The sequence below is a fragment of the Emydura macquarii genome, unplaced genomic scaffold, assembly GCF_026122565.2.
Source record: "Emydura macquarii macquarii isolate MOO-44397 ecotype Brisbane River unplaced genomic scaffold, CSIRO-AGI_Emac_v2 contig_1230, whole genome shotgun sequence".
NCBI classification, from domain to species: domain Eukaryota; kingdom Metazoa; phylum Chordata; order Testudines; family Chelidae; genus Emydura; species Emydura macquarii.
The window spans coordinates 13057062-13074211 of NW_027131367.1; the positions used below are offsets into that span (position 1 = coordinate 13057062).

At 41.6% G+C, this 17150-nt stretch overlaps 2 protein-coding genes across 2 annotated transcripts in view; one reads left to right on the top strand and one right to left on the bottom strand.

The window, feature by feature from the left end:
* Window positions 1-2642, bottom strand: part of GRB2 (growth factor receptor bound protein 2) — a 57297-nt gene extending 54655 nt beyond the window's left edge. The window contains exon 1 of the mRNA XM_067547540.1: window positions 2420-2642. The gene's annotated coding sequence lies outside the window, so the exon portion shown is untranslated. The remainder of the gene's footprint in view (window positions 1-2419) is intronic.
* Window positions 2643-17013: 14371 nt separating this feature from the next.
* TMEM94 (transmembrane protein 94) overlaps window positions 17014-17150 on the top strand; it is a 79389-nt gene continuing 79252 nt past the window's right edge. The window contains exon 1 of the mRNA XM_067547542.1: window positions 17014-17098. The gene's annotated coding sequence lies outside the window, so the exon portion shown is untranslated. The remainder of the gene's footprint in view (window positions 17099-17150) is intronic.

Here is a 17150-nt window from a genome sequence, read left to right on the forward strand (position 1 = left end):
GCAGGAAGAGAAGCATAGATAACTTAGGAGGGTCAGAGAAAAAAAGGAGGTGGGGAGAGAATGAGGTTTAGTGGCAGCACCTAATAACTCTGAACTGAGTTTGGCCCCATATTCTGATAAACAGTAGAGGACTAAGTCTACTGTTGGGAAGGAAATGTGTGAGGTAGGGGAGGTTTTGTCATCTTGGAAGGCACATACACAAAAAAGGAGACCTCAAACAAAAGGGGGCAGAATGAAACAAGTGGAAGGGGAGAGTCCATGCATTCATCCAAGTTACCTAAATAAGTGGGTACAACAGTACGAGGCAACTATAGCGAGGTAGTGTGTAAGTTCAATTTTAAACCTATAAATTGAAACACGTTCACAGTTAGAGATGATACCCCAATCATTCCCTAACTCTCTTTCTTCATATTTCAGTTGACCTAAGTATGCTTTGTCAGAAAACAAGTTGGGAACTGATCACCATCAGATTTTCAGCCTTAAACAAGTTTCCTGTTTTTCACTGACTGCTAGAATCTGGGACTGAACAACACTTAATAAATTGCCTTATTCTCTTTACTCCCTCAGTGGCCCATGCCAGATACTACAGTCAGAAGACAGGACACTGGGCTAGATGGACCATCTATCTGACCCAGTATGGCTATTCTTATGCTCTTATATTGATTTTTAGAAAGACTCCACGAGGCATATTATCACCTAAACAAGTGATCGTCCTTGTCTCCCACACTTTGTCTCACTCAACATGTAGCGCTGGGGCTCTGCTCCAAGAGACCCCACCAATCCCAGCTTCTCCTGAGAGCCACTCCGGCTTCCACTACAGCCCTCATAGCAGCTCTCATGAGACTGCCCCCAGCACCAGCAGGGACTAGTGTTGTCAAGGCCACAATGCATGCACAGCCTTCCCTGCCACTCTTGGGCATGGGTCCCAGGCCCTCTTTTTTCTACAGTTGCCTCATTCTTTCCCACTGACATTAACTCCTAAATCAAGTGCAAAAGAACAATTTCAAAATCACCTAGTATTGTAAAATACTTTTAATACAAGATGTCACCTTAAGAAACACAGTGAAAGCGATTCAATAACCATCTGTTTTGTGCAAAATTTTGCATGACAAGAGGTTTGCTTAGAAATGAGTGAATACAGGTAGCAATTTGTTTGTAGGAGAAACTTGGGATGCTCCCCACTCCCAATCTTCCAAACTCTGCTCCCTGACTGTTAAGTGTTCAATAATTTCCCAAACAGGGAATGAATTCCAATGCTCTATATTTCTTCTATATTTTGCTCTTTTATTTGCTAAGTATGTCACAACACTATTTACCTCACTCCATAACGGAGACCTTTGTGAGACTTCCTCCCCTTCTGGGAGTTTCACAAACAAGTTACTGAAGACAAGGGATATGACCTGCTTATTAAAACTATGAAAAAAAATGTACCCACAGATCTCAATCAGAAAGTGAACAAAAACAAATACACAAAATACCACATGTACAAAAAAAAGAAAAATCTGAAATACCTCTCCCTATCTTGACCCCAAAGACCATATGTGAAGCATGAGTTCATGGGCTACATCAGAACCGGGCAAACGTTTACACCTTCCAGCCCACACCGTGCCCATAACATTTCATCCTCAGAACTGGCCCGCCCAACGTCACATGGAGCCCCTACTGAATATCAAAAATATGCACCTATCATAAGACAAACTACAACACTTGGCTCACCTACAAGTTGCTATTGGGAGATTGACTAATGATTTCCCTCCCAAACCAGTGCCACCCTCAGAACTGAGTACTGAACTGACAGTAGGGTTCATCGTCTAGGCAATGCATCTGGAACTAGGAGATGAGAAAAAAAAATCAGGACAGTATGTGCATATATTACTCGAGCTGGGCCAGCCCTGCTGCTTTCAATTAAATCCCTGCTCCAATGAGAAGCTTCTAGGAGTAATTAAAAAATGACAGGAGCTGCGGAGGAATAAGGCCTGCAGTTCCGGGACTAAGAAGGTGGGCTGCTGCTGCAGCAGAAAACCCAGAGGCACGGCCCTATAGTGTCAGCCCTCCCCGGCCGCCGGGCTTGGCACGGGAACGGCTCAACTCCCCGACAAGAAGTGGCCGGCTCCCAAAGAGTTTAGGGCCTCAGCAGACCCCTGCCAGGGATATGCCTGAGGCAACGGTCCTAGGAACCGGGGGCACCCGTGGGGCCGGGGCCCTGGGCGCCGGGAAACCGAAGAACCGGGGGGGAGGGGGCCGGGGAACCGGAGCCCTGCCCCCCCACACCGGCTCGGGGGCCGGACACCGAGAGACGGAGGCCCTGGGAAACGCCTCTCCCTTCCCCCCTTTCCGGAATCCAAGACCGGCGCCGCTGCCCGGCCGAGCCCCCTGTGCCGGCTCCTCGCGACAGGGCCTCCCCTCCCTGTCTGCTCACCGTGTGGCGCTGGGGCTCCGCTCCGAGCGGCCCCGCCGATCCCTGCTTAGCCCGAGATCCCCTCCGGCTTCCGCTACAGGCAGCAGCCCTGGCTCCCGGCAGCTCTCGCGAGACTACATCTAGCACCGGCAGGCACTCGCGCTCTTAGGGCCACAACGCATGCGCGGCCTTCCCCACCACCCTGGGCGGGACGGCACTTGTCTACAAGCCCGGCCGCATGCGCACTCCTTTGCTGAACTAGCCCTTATTAGCCTTGAGGTGAGTTGTACCAGCACTGTCCGTGCCAGTGCGCAAGCGCAACGTCTGCGGCGTTATGAACGCTGCTGATACCAGTACGCATGCGCAGGAGTTTGGCTCTGTGGTTGCCTGCCTGTCAAGTCTGGGCTGGAGTAGGTCTTAGTGCTGCGGTTTATGGCGTCCCCAGTGGATTCAGGGCCCTAGTGGGTGAGACACTGTGCAGACACAGTCCCTGCCCCGGAAAGCTTACAGACTCAAGATCAATGCTGCAGGAAGGGTGCGGAGAGGGATACAGTCAGCCAGGTTTAATGGATTTGCATTTTTGTTACAAATTAAATGCTAGTTCCCTCCATCTGACCCTCATCCCAGCCATCATCCACTGGCAGATTTCTCACAGGCATCACAGCAGAAAGGGGCTGTGAAGAGAGATTTGAAGGAGGGAAAAAAGCAGGGGACCTACAGAGGGCGGCACTCCAGGCAGAAGGGGCAGCATGGAAGAAGGCACTGAGACATTCTGATGAGAAGCTGACAAATGGGAATAAGGCTGGTGGTGTTGGCAGAGCACTGTGGGGAGGGTATAGTTTGGTCAGAGGCAAGCTGGCAGGTAGAGAAGGCCAGAGCTGTGAAGGGCTTTGAGGACAAGAAGCCTGAGTTTTATTTGGTGAAGCAGCAGAAGCCGGGGGTGTGATTCAGAGACTGGTGTAGCCAAGTCACTTCACCCTTCTGTCCTAGTGTCCCCATCTGTAAAGGGGGATTAATAATATTTACCTATACATCTTCCTGGTGTGTTCAGAGGATTAAATAGTTAATGTCCATGCAATGTTTTGAACCTATAAAACACCATAAAAATGCTAAGTACTCTGAATAATAAGACCCTAGGAGTTTCAAACTGGGCATCCAACATTAGTAGGCACTTTTGCAAATGTTGGCCTTAATCTCTTTGTGCCTCAGTTCCAGATCTATAACATGGGGGTAATATTTATCTCACAGTGGAGCTGTGGAGATAAATTCATTATAGTTGGTTGAAGCCTTTGGAAACTATAGTGGGGTGCACCATAGAAAACCCTATGAGAAAATTAATAATACCATCTTCACTGCAGAGGTGGGAAGGTGTGTAGTAAAAAAAATATGGGCAACACAATGAACGATGAGGACAAAAAGAAATATTGTACAGCTGTCCATTCAATGAGTACCACCCATCTTGTGCATTTAGGGAGGCAGGGTCCTGTAGAAAAAATAGAATGTAATCATGTAATTAAAGAGTGCTTCATGATGCATATGCACAAGGGGGTAGAATTTTTTTGTTTTGTTTTGATAATGTAATTTTTTCAAAATGTAATTGTAGTATACTCTGAAGCAGTTGCCTAGGTAAAAGTCTGATTCTGATTCCTTAATAAAGCTAACCCTTTTAAAAAGAGTTTTTCTCTTGCTCTCAAATGAGAAGGCTCATTTTAAAAACAGAAGCTTTTCTACAGCTGTTTTCCTACTCCCATGTCTCTGGCGCATGGAGGCTGCCCACAAGTCCTTATCAATCAGCTTTTGGAGGTGGTTATTAACTAGAGACCAAATATAGAGGACTTTTTTTAGAGATTCCAGACCTGTGAATATGGATTCTAGATGTGACTTACATGGTATTAACTAGAGAAGAGCCCAAGCTGCAGCATTCAAGTCCCTCTCTAGTGTTAGAATAGATACTGAATGTTTTAATTAATATACCACAAAAAGTCATTTACAATAATGCTGGACAACATTGGCCTTTTTGTACCTGTAGGTCTGTTGTTTTCCCTGTGAGCATACTGGAAAAATTAGAGAGCCATATACAGAAATAGTAGGGTAGCGTATCAAAATATGCACCCTAAAATACATGATGCTTCCACTAATGGACCATGGATGTTTTCCTCCTGGATTGTGCTTCTGCAAAGATCCTGTCTGCTACTATGTCAGTTCTAAATGTTTGAGCAGTTGGGGACAAATTCTGAAATTATTAGGAGATGAAGATTTGTATTTTAAATCAATGGAAAGACAATTTCCCCCTTATAACAACTTCCCCCACTATACTTCAAGGGCTTTAATTTCATTTTGGTCTAGGTAGGACTCACATCTTCCCCCTACCATACATAGGCTTTTATCTGTGGATTATTCAAACATTGAACTGGAGAGGTGAGTGGAATGAATGTTAAGGGGGTTGAGGGTATTGCAAATGTTGTCATAATTATTATCACCCATTTTACATATGGAGGCCTTGAGTTTAAGTGACTTATCCAAGATCATATAGTGAGTCAATGCCAGAATCAGGAATAAAATCCAAGAGCCCTAGTTCTCAGTTCCCAACATTAGGCACTAGAGCACACTATAAAAGTCTGTTTTCATGTATGATCTCAAAGTGACAATTTGGGAATCTCTTGAGAAGATGCCGTATCATTTTTAGAAAAGGAAAAAATATAGCAGGTATTTACTAGCTGGAAAAAGAGATAGATATAGCCAACAGCTGTCAGTTGTAAAAAGGTTGTTTTAGGGCTACAGCTGCTTGCCTTTGCTCCAAAAAGACATTCTGGGAGACAAAAAAAATCTTTTAAGAGGGCAAATGTGTAGTAGAAGAGTTAGTGGGAAGCAAGAGATTTATAAGGAAGGTGCAGCTAGATAAAGGAATTGCTTTGGTATTTGCTTATCGTATACCGATTAATGAGCAGGTACTAACAGCATGCACACTAGTCAATGGATTGTGCTGGTTTTTGGCTTTAGGTACTGTAGTATTCTCTTGTAACCTACAGTGGGGTGAGTGTGCTGCTATAGTTAAAATGGAAATCCTGGCACAATCTTAATGGGTGAAAAAAGACTGCGTGTGAGTTAAAGGATAAGTTTTCAAAATTTTATTGTCATTTATAAATTGTTTGAATTTTCTATGGTGGTTTGTCATGATAAAGTGTAATCTCAATTAGTTATGACTATTTTAAGAACTGCCATCTGAGTAAAATTTTTTTAATGTCTGACATTTCCTTTGGATCCCTTTTTAAAATGTCCTAGAACAGTCTGGGGTATGAAATTAAATGTGTGATTCTTTGCTATGAATAGATTGGAAGAATGTTTGTTGAAAGATGAAACATATTTTTGTATAAACAGTTATTTCAGGCTTAAAATTACTGTCTGGAATGTTGACACGATGTTACTGATCAAGGTCAACATTGTTACTGATGACATAAGGTATAATGGTAGCCTAGGAGTTATGCTGACACTGTACTGTAGACGCAAGATATAAAGATTGCATTAGTGTTCTCTTGACACAATATGTTTGTCCCAAGTCTGTTACTGTATGAGACATACTGCTTACTACTACAAGACAGGATTTCAGAAGATGCAATTGTAACCCAACCTAACACAGTGTGGCTTTGTCCCTCTGTAGGGGCTAGACCACAGATTGTGGTTTTTGAGTCTGCTTCTGCCTTTGAAGTGGTCCTTTAGCACCAGCAATAGAGGCTTATGCTTTTAGACCCAGAGCTCACAGATTCACTACAATATGCAGTAGAACCTCAGAGTTAGGAATACTAGAGATTCGAGCTGACCAGTCAACCACACACCTGATTTGGAACTGGAAGCGTGCAAGCAGACAGCAGCAGCAGAGACCAAATAAATAAATAAGCAAATACAGTACAGTACTGTTAAACGTAAACTAATAAAAAAAAAACAGCATTTTTCTTCTGCACAGTAAACTTTCAAAGTTGTGTTAAGTCAATGTTCAGTTGTAAGCTTTTGAAAGAACAACCATAATTGTTTGTTCAGAGTAACAAACATATCAGAGTTACAAACAACCTCCATTCCCGAGATATTCGTAACTCTGAGGTTCGACTGTAATGTAATGATTCTGGATGTAGGGATGACTGAGATGCAACTTTTCCTAAACTACTAGGAGTTGGAACTCATACCATACGTCATCCAAAGGTTAACTTTCTCTCGTATTGCAGTAAATTAATTAATTTAGCCTAGAGCCTTTCTTAATAAACCCATTCCTTTGGTAAGTATCTTCATTGTGTACTAAAGAGGATGTACAGTTTGTACTCCTAAGTTTTCTCATCACATCAGTGCTGCTAAGCACACTAAACATACTTCTGTGGAGTGCTAATATACTGGCTAAAACTAACTAGCAAGATATTCTAGACCCACTTTCTTTGTTCTGTTTAAATGAGTGGAAAAGTGGCCTGTTACTCCATCTTGCTGATAGATGGTGACTCATTCAACTTCAAAGCCAGTGTTAGAAGTTAGCTCAAAAGGGGCAAAGCTTGATTTGGAGCCCAGAGGCCTCAGACTCAAATGAAGCAACAGGTGGGAGTCTAGACCTATGGAACTGATACATCTATGAAAAAAGAAGCTAGAGTGTGTTCTACTTCAGGCATTATCAGCAAAAAATAATAATTAACAAGGTTATGATCGCAGAATCTTTCAGTGATGTTGCAAGAAGCAGAAAGGTCCCATTGGGGTTGTCAGATCACCAGGTGGAGCAGCAGAAATCCTAGTCTGCCATGTAAACTACACAAACGTAACCTGGAAATGTCATTGGAGATTGAATTTGGAATCCCCCCAATGTCTCTGTTGTTTGTTAAGCACTGACAATGTGCTCATCCCTGTACAATTCAGAAACAGAGATATGGTCTCTGCCCTGCAGAGCTTACCATTTAAATGGAGAGACAGCACAAACCAGACACAATAGTCACTTTTTGACCTTATCTTAAGCCTTTTCTACACTAGCGCTTAGACCGGCAAAACTTTTGTTGCTCAGGGGTATGAAAAAATACCCCCTGAGCGACATAAGTTTTGCTGGCATAAGCACTCGTGTTGACAGCACTATGTCTGCGGGAGACTCTCTCCTGCCAACACAGCTACCGCCACTCATTTAGTTGGTTTTATTATGGCAGCAGGAGAGCTCTCTTCTGTCGACATGACATAACGTGGCTACACAAGTGCTCTTACAGCAGCACAGCTGTAAGTTTTAGGTGTAGACTAGCTCTTAAGCCCTTTAAGTTCTTGTGAAGTGCTGAATGTGTTCAACTTTCATTGACTTTAGTGGGAGTCGAAAGCATTTGACTCTTGGGGATTCAGGCCATTGGAGTGTAGCTTTTTGTTTAAATTTAGTATCCAACAGCATTTTGATCATCAGTAGTGCTGGAATTAAAACAATGAGTTTTAAAGACGTATTGGAATGGTAAGAGAGGGCACATGCTGCTCTGCGAAGGGGAGGGAGTTCTAGGCCTTGGGACAGCATGGAAGGAAGATGAATAGGAGATGGCTACAAAAGGAGTGGTGAGGTGGGATTAATTGGGGGAGCCTAGGGGGTGAAATGAGAGCAGTATGGGTGCAGACACTTTTCAAAATGTAGCTGCACTCTATTCTGGAATATTCCAAACCTGAGTACAGGGGACTACAGGAAAATTTCTGCTGAAACTAATTTAATTAAAAAGCTACATGATGCCATGGAAGGGAAACTATGTATTGCTGGCTCTCCAAAGAAAGCTGGGGGGGTGGAAATACAGGGCATTTTGGACCACGTCCATTTGCTAAACCGATAAATGGATGGAAACTTTTCTATGTAACTTTTAATGCGACTTACAGAGGTTGTAATTACAAGCAAAGGTTGGAGAGTGGTGCACATAGGGATGATGGAGGAGGAGCTGATTTCTAATTGTTTTTGATTAATTTAATGAGCACCAAATTCTACTATGCTTTGTCCTTCTATCGTGCTTTTCATCCAAGGATCTCAAAATACTGTAGATGTTAAATGTAATTATAAATTATAAACTTTAATTAACCTCAAGTCCTGTGTGAGGTAGATAAATGTTTGTAGACCCATTTCATTTATAGATAGATTGTAAAATGGAGGCACAGAGAAGGAAATGCCTTGTCCAAGATCACACAGTGAGTGAGTGGCAAAACTGGGGATAGAACTGAGGAATCCTGACTCTGGCCCCAGCTCTTGCTGCTTGATAAGATGGAAAAGGAGATCACTAGCACTGTCTGGAGCCAGATCAGCTGTCTGCAAGCTGACCCTGTAAAAAATGAGAAGTAGTTAGGGGAAAACTTGCTCAGTGGCTGTATAGGGCATTGAACTGGGAGTAAGATAGCTGGATTCTACTCCCATCTCTGCCAGTGATCTGCTGTGTGACCTTGGGCAAATCACTTCACCTCTCTGTACCTCTGTTTCTCCTCCCATTCTTTCATAGAATCATAGGACTGGAAGGGACCTCAAGAGGTCTTCTAGTCCAGTCCCCTGCACTCAAGGCAGGACTAAGTATTATCTAGAGCATTCCTGACAGGTGTTTGTCTAACCTGCTCTTAAAAATCTCCAATGAGGGAGATTCCACAACCTCCCTAGGCAATTTATTCCAGTTCTTAACTACTCTGACAGGAAGTTTTTCCTAATGTCCAATCTAAACCACTCTTGCTACAATTTAAGCCCATTGCTTGTTGTCCTATCCCCAGAGGTTAAAGTGAACAATTTTCCTCCCTCCTCCTTGTAACAACCTTTTATGTACTTGAAAAGAGTTTTCATGTCCCTCTCAATCTTTTCTTCTTCAGACTAAACAAACCCAGTTTTTTCAATCTTCCCTCATACGTCATGTTTTCTAGACCTTTAATCTTCTTTTTTTTTTTTTTTGGTTCTTCTCTGGACTTCCTTCAATTTGTCCACATCTTTGTCTTGTCTATTTAGATAGTAAGCTCTTGAAGGCAGGGACTGTCTCATGTTTGTACAGTATTGAGTGGAACTGAACTCAATGGGGGCCTCTAGGTGCTACTGGAATACAAACAATTATGGGAAAGCAGACTATTGGCAATAGGTGGTAGGAGCTATCAGTAATGATCAAAGACAGATTTAACTGGGAAAAACTCTGGGGGAGCGAACATTTGTTTTATTGCCATTTACTGTAGTCCTAGGACAAAATTTGCGTCTGATTGCCTTGCAGTTCCTTCCTCTTGCCTCTCCATTTAGCTCTGCTAAAAATATCTTAGCAAATATTTAAAAAAGATGCTCAGAAGTGATTTTCAGTTGCTTATTCCTTTTTTTAAATTTGGATCACATTTTTTGTTATCCGGGCAAAGGCCCCGATCCTCAATCAGCACTACATCCATGCCATGTTTCAAACCTCAGCCATTTTTGCTATTGCCCCATTTAAAATGAAATGGTGGTTAAAATACCTTTTACAATTGTAATTACCCCTCCTCCCCCAACATCACTTGAAAATAGCTGAAGGAATTTTAATCAAGCTTTAAAAAAACCCAAAACAACAACAAAACAAAAACTTTAGGCAGAGAATGAACACGGAATACTACATTCCAAAGGACAAATTTTTGGGACAAGTGTGAAAATGAGGGGTTATAATTAAAACTGTTTTTCTACCTTATTTATAGTGAGGGTTACCTTTACTTGCTTTAATACTACCTCTCAACGAACATATACTTCATTCTATAGGAAGATCATAGAGCTATGGGGAACTGTGGTTGGGCAAGTCACATGGGTTGCTGAAGCACTGGAATGGGTTATCCGTAGAGGTTTCTAAGGTGTGGCTTGACAAAGCCCTGCCTGGGATGGTTTAGTTGGGGTTGGTCCTGCTTTGAGAAGGGGGTTGAACTAGATGACCTCCTGAGGTCCCTTCCAACCCTAATCTTCTATAATTCTATGAATTCTCTGCTTCAGTTTCCTCATCTCATCTGTAAAATGGGGCTAATACCTATCTCACAAGTATTTTAATCTGTAAAATATCTTCCCACCCACATACAGAGGGGGGAAGCACTTCCCTCCTTGCTAGAGCCTTCCAGAGTCTCCCTTCTGTAATCTTTACCCTTATCCCTAATATCACAGCCAGTCTCCTCACAGGTCAGAACCTGTCACCCACAGAAACTGTAGCCCTGCTGGCTTAATAGGTAAGGCTCCCTAAAGCGGAGACTGCGGGCTTGAGTCAGCTGGAGTGAAGTCTCTTAAAAGCACCCATCATGCACCTGGTGCTGTACAAATAACAACACACAGGTAAATGCCAATTATCCGGCTCAGGGGAGACTTCCAGATTTTGACACAACTTTTAAATTTTTGGAAACAAAATTTTAATTCTGGGGAGAATATTTCCGTATATCAGATCATCCAAATCATATGCAGTCAGGTTTCTGATAACCCGTATTTGCATGTAATAAACTCTCTGGAGAGACTGAAGAAGAAAGGTATATTTTTCCCAAAGGAAATGATTCAGGCAAACTGCTGTGGAGGACGCAGGGAGTGGGTGTGGATAATCCTTCAACATAACCCAGATCATTTTTCTAGTAAGCTAAAAGTTTCATGCCATAAGATTATTCTGGCAGCTGTAGGAGAAGCTGTGACCAGCCTTATACCTCTTTGACTACAGGAGAAGCAGAAATAAAGTGGGTGTGGCAAATATGGGAATGCTGGGAATGTAGGCACAGCCAATAGGGAATGCTGGGAACGAGTAGTAGAGATTCTTGTTGCAAGAACATCACCTTTTTCGCCTCTTCCCTCCCACTTCAATCCCTGAGCTAGCATCCACATGGAAATCAAGCTCTTACATCCCAATCTGGAGCTCTTCTATTAATGGGTCATTTGGTCCTTAATTGAGAATCTACTTTTTAAAAATTGTCCAGAGCTGCAGGTGTCTCATAAAATATCCCTCATGCCTTAGAAAATACTGCTTATTTCATGTACACTTTCATCCTAGTTCTGAGAGTCACCCCATCTCCCTCTGAAATCAATGTTAAGTTGTATGTTCTCATTGTCTCTCAGGATCAGGCCATGTGCAATCAAACTTGGGGATGCTGTTTTCATAATAGAACGCATGCGTGTTGTAGCGTCAATACGTTGCCCTTTTGTAGCTCCATAAGATTTAAAAAACAATAATTAACAAAAGGTCACTGTCAAGTAATTTAGGCCCCAGATTTAGTTTTTGTACAGATAACATTTTACAAAACCTAATATTAATAAATATGTTACTATGATTTGCTAAAAATTAAATTAAAACAGGTATTTTGTTCTGGATTTAAACATTTCCCTGCAATATCTGCAGTCTAGGCATTGCAGTTTCCATTGTCTGGTTCTCTTGTATTAGCATAATCCTGGTAGAAAGAAAAAAGAAAGTGACTAGTCTGTTTCCACAGTCCATGTGCAGAAAAGCAAAGTAGTAAACAAACAGCACAACTGATGTGCTACAAATTAAGTTTTTAAAATTCTTACAGTTGTCAGTAATCTAAGTTAGTAGTAACACAGCTAAAGGCATAGAGTGTATGTGAGCGAGAGAGAGAGAGATAGAAAGATATCGATCCTTATTCTACAGTGGGGAAATTGAAGCAAAGAAAGATTAAGAGATTTGCACAATGTCCTACAGTAAATCAATGTCGGAACTAGTAATAGAGCCCAAAATTCCTGACTTCCAGTTCCTCGTTCTCACCATTAAACTGCTTTCTCCATTAGGAAATCTTCATGACCCAGTAACATAGCTTATTTTGTGTACATATTTCAACAGTCTTATAAACTAAGTCATTACCACAGTCTGGGGTTGTTTTTTAATGGATCCATCTAAGTGTAGTAAACAAATGTTGGTGCCTGTGAACCAGACAGAGCACCCAATCTGCCAAGATTATGCTCCTCAAATTTAACGGTTGCAGATTTCGAGAGTGCTTGTAAAGCAACTTAAACATCATCTGCAATAAACAGGGATTGTTCTGACCTTTACAGGCCAGAAAACAAAACTCAGCCAGGCCTCTCAATCAGCAAAAAAATCAGGAGTCTTGCAGTGAAGCTGTGAGAGCTGGGAAGAATGTAATAAAGGCGGATTCTCTGCCTTACCACACGTGTTTCTATGGTCACGAAGAGAAGAAAGGACATGATTGCCATAAAAATGAGGACCGTGTGACCAGTATTACTATACCTGGGACCCAGAGTACACTATAAGAGTTAGCCATTGCTGACGTTAGGAAATGAAACAATGAAACAAGAGTTGGCTAGCCCCTAACGGAGCAGTCTATAGCTCTGTAAGAACCTGTACAAGGGAATGGGGTAGCGTGTACCATCATTTCCCTTTTTTTAGTACAAAAGGGCCTCCGCTTTCCTCCTATTACCCAATTTAGTCATCTGTCATTTTCAATACAGCTTGGAATAGTCAGTTCAATTACCTTTCATGAGAAAAACAAAGCAGATCCTGTTTTTTTAGTAAAACCATAAAAAAGCAGAAAACACATTTCATATGGAGCATATAACACGTATACGTACCTTCTATATAAATACCCATTGAGTTAAATATAATTGGGAAAAAACACAGCACTTTATAATCAGTATTGCCTAGATTAAATTAATATTCCCAGTGCTGCCCACAATCAGCCTTAACTGGTCTCAGTCAACTCTTGTATATTAATTTTTAAAGTAACCCCTTTCCAATCACTTTTTTCTATTTAATTTCTCTCATCATCATACAAACTTCAAAATATAGTCAATTTCTAATTCTTTTTTAAATGTAAGAATTTTTCCCACCCACCAGTTTTAAGTTATTTTAAATAATTTTGCTTCATTGCTTATAAATGCTACACAATCAAACATTTGATTAAAAACCTCTTCAGTGCCTTGATACAGAGCTTCACATACAGTAAAAGAGAAAAGAAAAGGACATTTTGCATTTAGGTACCTGCTTTAAAGTGCTCCCACTCAAATTCTCATTTCTGCACTACCAGCAGCCGCACATTCTGACTGGGACTGACTGAAAGGCACATGCAGAGAGGTCAAATAGTTCGCCTGGAACTGTCTCCTATTGCAAACCATTTAGAAAGCGGAAGCTTACTGCAAATTGAGCTGTAGCTCTACCAGCACATATGTTATCATCCCAAGAGGAGACAGTATATCCCTACACCAAAGACACTGGGAGCATGAATAAAATATTTTCAGATTGTGCATATGGGCTTACAAAAATGAAACAGTTACCACTAATTCCTATTACACACTCATCTTCCCAACCACAATGGCGCTGCAAGCCTGTATGAAGTGAATCAATAACAAAAGGAAAAGAAAAAGCATTTTATAAATCGTTTTAGCAGCTAATTTTGAAAGTGATAGTAACTTGCTTAGCCATCCAGTTCTATATCACTATATAAGTACTGCAATATTCCAGAGTAATCATCCAAAACCACTATTGTAAGGCATAAAATGTTAGACCACTATTCTAGAATATTATAGTATTTTTACAAAATAAAGATAAAAATGAGGGAAATAGCTTTAAAGCTAAGTCAGAAATAAATCATTGTATCCCATTGCAGAACAGCTCTGTGTTCTATGAGTTTTCAGTAATCTAAACAATTGGCATGATTTTTTTTTTTAAATCTGAATTGGTAATGATTCTTGTTTAGGTATTTTCTGTTAAGTTTTCCTTCTTTGAATGTGTATTTTAATCCTTCAGAAATAACAAGAGGGTTTAATTCCTGTGGATTCCTGCTCTTCAGAGCATCCTTATAATAATATTGTATTTCCATAACGCCTTTAATCTAAGGACCTCAAAATGCTTTACAAACATTATTCAGTTCAGTCTCCAAACAACCCAAAGGGTGGCTATATAAAATGATGGGGTCTAAAGTAGCTGTTACCACTCAAGAAAGAGTTCTTGGAGTCATTGTGGATAGTTCTCTGAAAACATCCACTCAATGTGCAGTGGCAGTCAAAAAAGCAAACAAAATGTTGGGAATCATTAGGAAAGAGATTGATAATAATACAGAAAATATTGTATTGCCTCTTTATAAATCCCTGGTATGCCCACATCTTGAATACTGCATGCAGATCTGGTTGCCCCATCTCAAAAAAAGATATATTGGAATTGGAAAAGGTAACGAAAAGGGCAACTAAAATGATTGGGGTATGGTTCCATATGAGGAGAGATTAATAAGATTAAGACTTTTCATCTTGGAAAAGAGATGATTAAGTGGGGTTATGATAGAGGTCTATAAAATCATGACTGGTGTGGAGAAAGTAAATAAGGATGTGTTATTTACTCCTTCTCATAATACAAAAACTAGGGCTCACCAAATGAAATTAATAGGCAGCAGGTTTAAAATGAACAAAAGGAAGTATTTCTTCACACAACACACAGTCAACCTGTGAAATTCCTGACCAGAGGATGTTGTGAAGGCCAAAACTATAACAGGGTTAAAAAAAGAACTAGGTAAGTAATGGGGGATAGGTCCATCAATGGCTATTAGCCTGGATAGGCAGGAATTGCTGTTTTCCAAAAGGTAGGAATGGCTGACGGGATGGATCACTCAATGATTACCTGTTCTATTCATTCCCTCTGAAGCACCTGGCATTGGTCACTGTCAGAAGACAGGATACTGGGCTAGATGGATCATTGGTCTGACCCAGTATGGCCATTCTTATGTATGTTCTTATGATATTATTAGATGTGTTTTATAGATGGGGAAACTGAGTCACAGAGAAGTTAACAGTCCAATCCATTAATCCCTTTGAATGCAGAATTCCCATTGACATCAATAGAAATCAATCAATAGAAATTCCATCTATTTCCATCAATAGAAATTCCATCAATAGAAATTCCATTTTTGTGGGATAAGGACCATTAATGATTTGTCCAGAATCACACAGTGAATCAGTCTCTGAGACAGGATTAGAACCCAGAAGCCCTGTCTCCGGTCCCCTGCTCAGGATCTACTTCAAACCTGACTTTTATTTGGAAAATGTCTATGAACCTAAATGTACTTAATTTATTTTTGTTTTAAATCCAAAAAGGAACTAAAAAGATGCACATGTAGCATTTAGCACATTGCATGATCTTACACTGTTAACAGCTCTTTGTCCTGCTATACCTTCTTCTCTTCTCTTTGTCATTCGCTGCTGTTATGTGTAATCTAGATCGTAAAATATTCAGAGATCTGTCACTTTATTTGAATCTAAAGCACTATGTGCATTTATGGTGCCATATAAGAATCCTGAATGTCTTCCTAACTGCTTGGGCTCCACTAAATTGGCTTGGATAACTTAGGAATTCAGAAAATTGGGAGTTTGTGGGCCTCACTCATCATCAGACTTCCAATTTACAGCTAGGTGCCTTAACTCAAGAGTGCTGAATTTAAACTTCTATGGAACTCTTAAGATCTGCAGGCATTTAACTCCAACCCTATGGCAGTTGGGTGTTCTGCAGAACTGAAGCGTGGCTGCTCATAATTTACCATATTCCTGTCTCAAACTCCTTGCTTAATGGCCTGCACACTTGTGGTTCAGAAAGGAAGTTTTGATTATTAGGGTTCAAAGTGAATCAGAATTTGACTGTAATAAATAATACTAATAATTACCACATCAACCTGACTTTCATATTTGCAGGATTGTCCCAATTTTATTTTCAGACTTGAGAACAAACCTATTAATCTTTAAAAAACATGATGTGGACTCTATCACGTTGAAAGAGAGGATAATGTAGACTGAGGATATTTAAAATCAGGAAGTGGGTGTTCAAAACAGCCAACTCATCACAAATTAAAAATGATGTGTAAAGCAAACTTTCTATAGTTAAAGACAATGTTCTGTCTCTCTCCCTGCCCCTCACTTCCCCTATTTCCTTTTTAAAATACATATTCTTTAGGTTTCCATTTAGATGGGCTTGATTCTTTTTCTGACTTGCTTTGATTTCCCATATGTTTTTTAAACCTGCAGTGCTTTCTCCTTTCTTCTCTGTGCCTTACTCTCTCCCACTACTCTCTCTCCTCTAGATTCATGTCCTTCTGCAGACTGGTCCTCTTAGTAGGGACCCCCTTTGCTCTCTAAACCTCAGGCAAAATGAGGATGTTGCAGAGGCACATCCGCTGTAGGTGTCCTCCTCCCCTGCAGAGATTTGATGACGCTGTGAGAATGAATGTCCCAAAGCGGCTCGCTTGCTGCTACTTTAATTTGCTAATGCTAAGGGCTGTCACCCCATGCTCAGCGCTGTGCAAGGCGCAGGACACGCTCTCCGCCCTGACGAGCCCGTTCGTTTGTGGGGTGCTGCTCACGCCCCCTGAGATACTGTCCTGACCCAATCATTTTGTGTTGTAGCATGATAGTGCCTCACACTCACACACAATCCACAGGCAACAGCAGCCCAGAGCCTTGCAAGCCCCGAGCAGCTTCACCCCACCACAGACCGGCCTGAAGAAAGGGCGGATGTACAGCGTCCTGCCTCGTCCGCATCCGACCTATCACAGCGCGGTATACTGAAAACCGGGGGGAATCTGACCAACTAGACGACGGTGTGTTGCGCCGTGCCTGAAGTCGCAAGCCTGGTGCCGTGAAAAAAAAATGGTGTGTTTGCCAGTAACAAAGATGCTGGTTCCAGTGCTGTTGGGGTAGGTGGCGTGAGGGGCTGGCGGGGCGCGCTGAGGAGCTGCTCACCCCGCCTGAGGGGGGAAAAGGAAGAGTTCGGGGCCAGGCTGGTAAGTACAGTGACCAGCTGGGCATTGTCCGAGCCAGGGAGCAGCTGCAGGG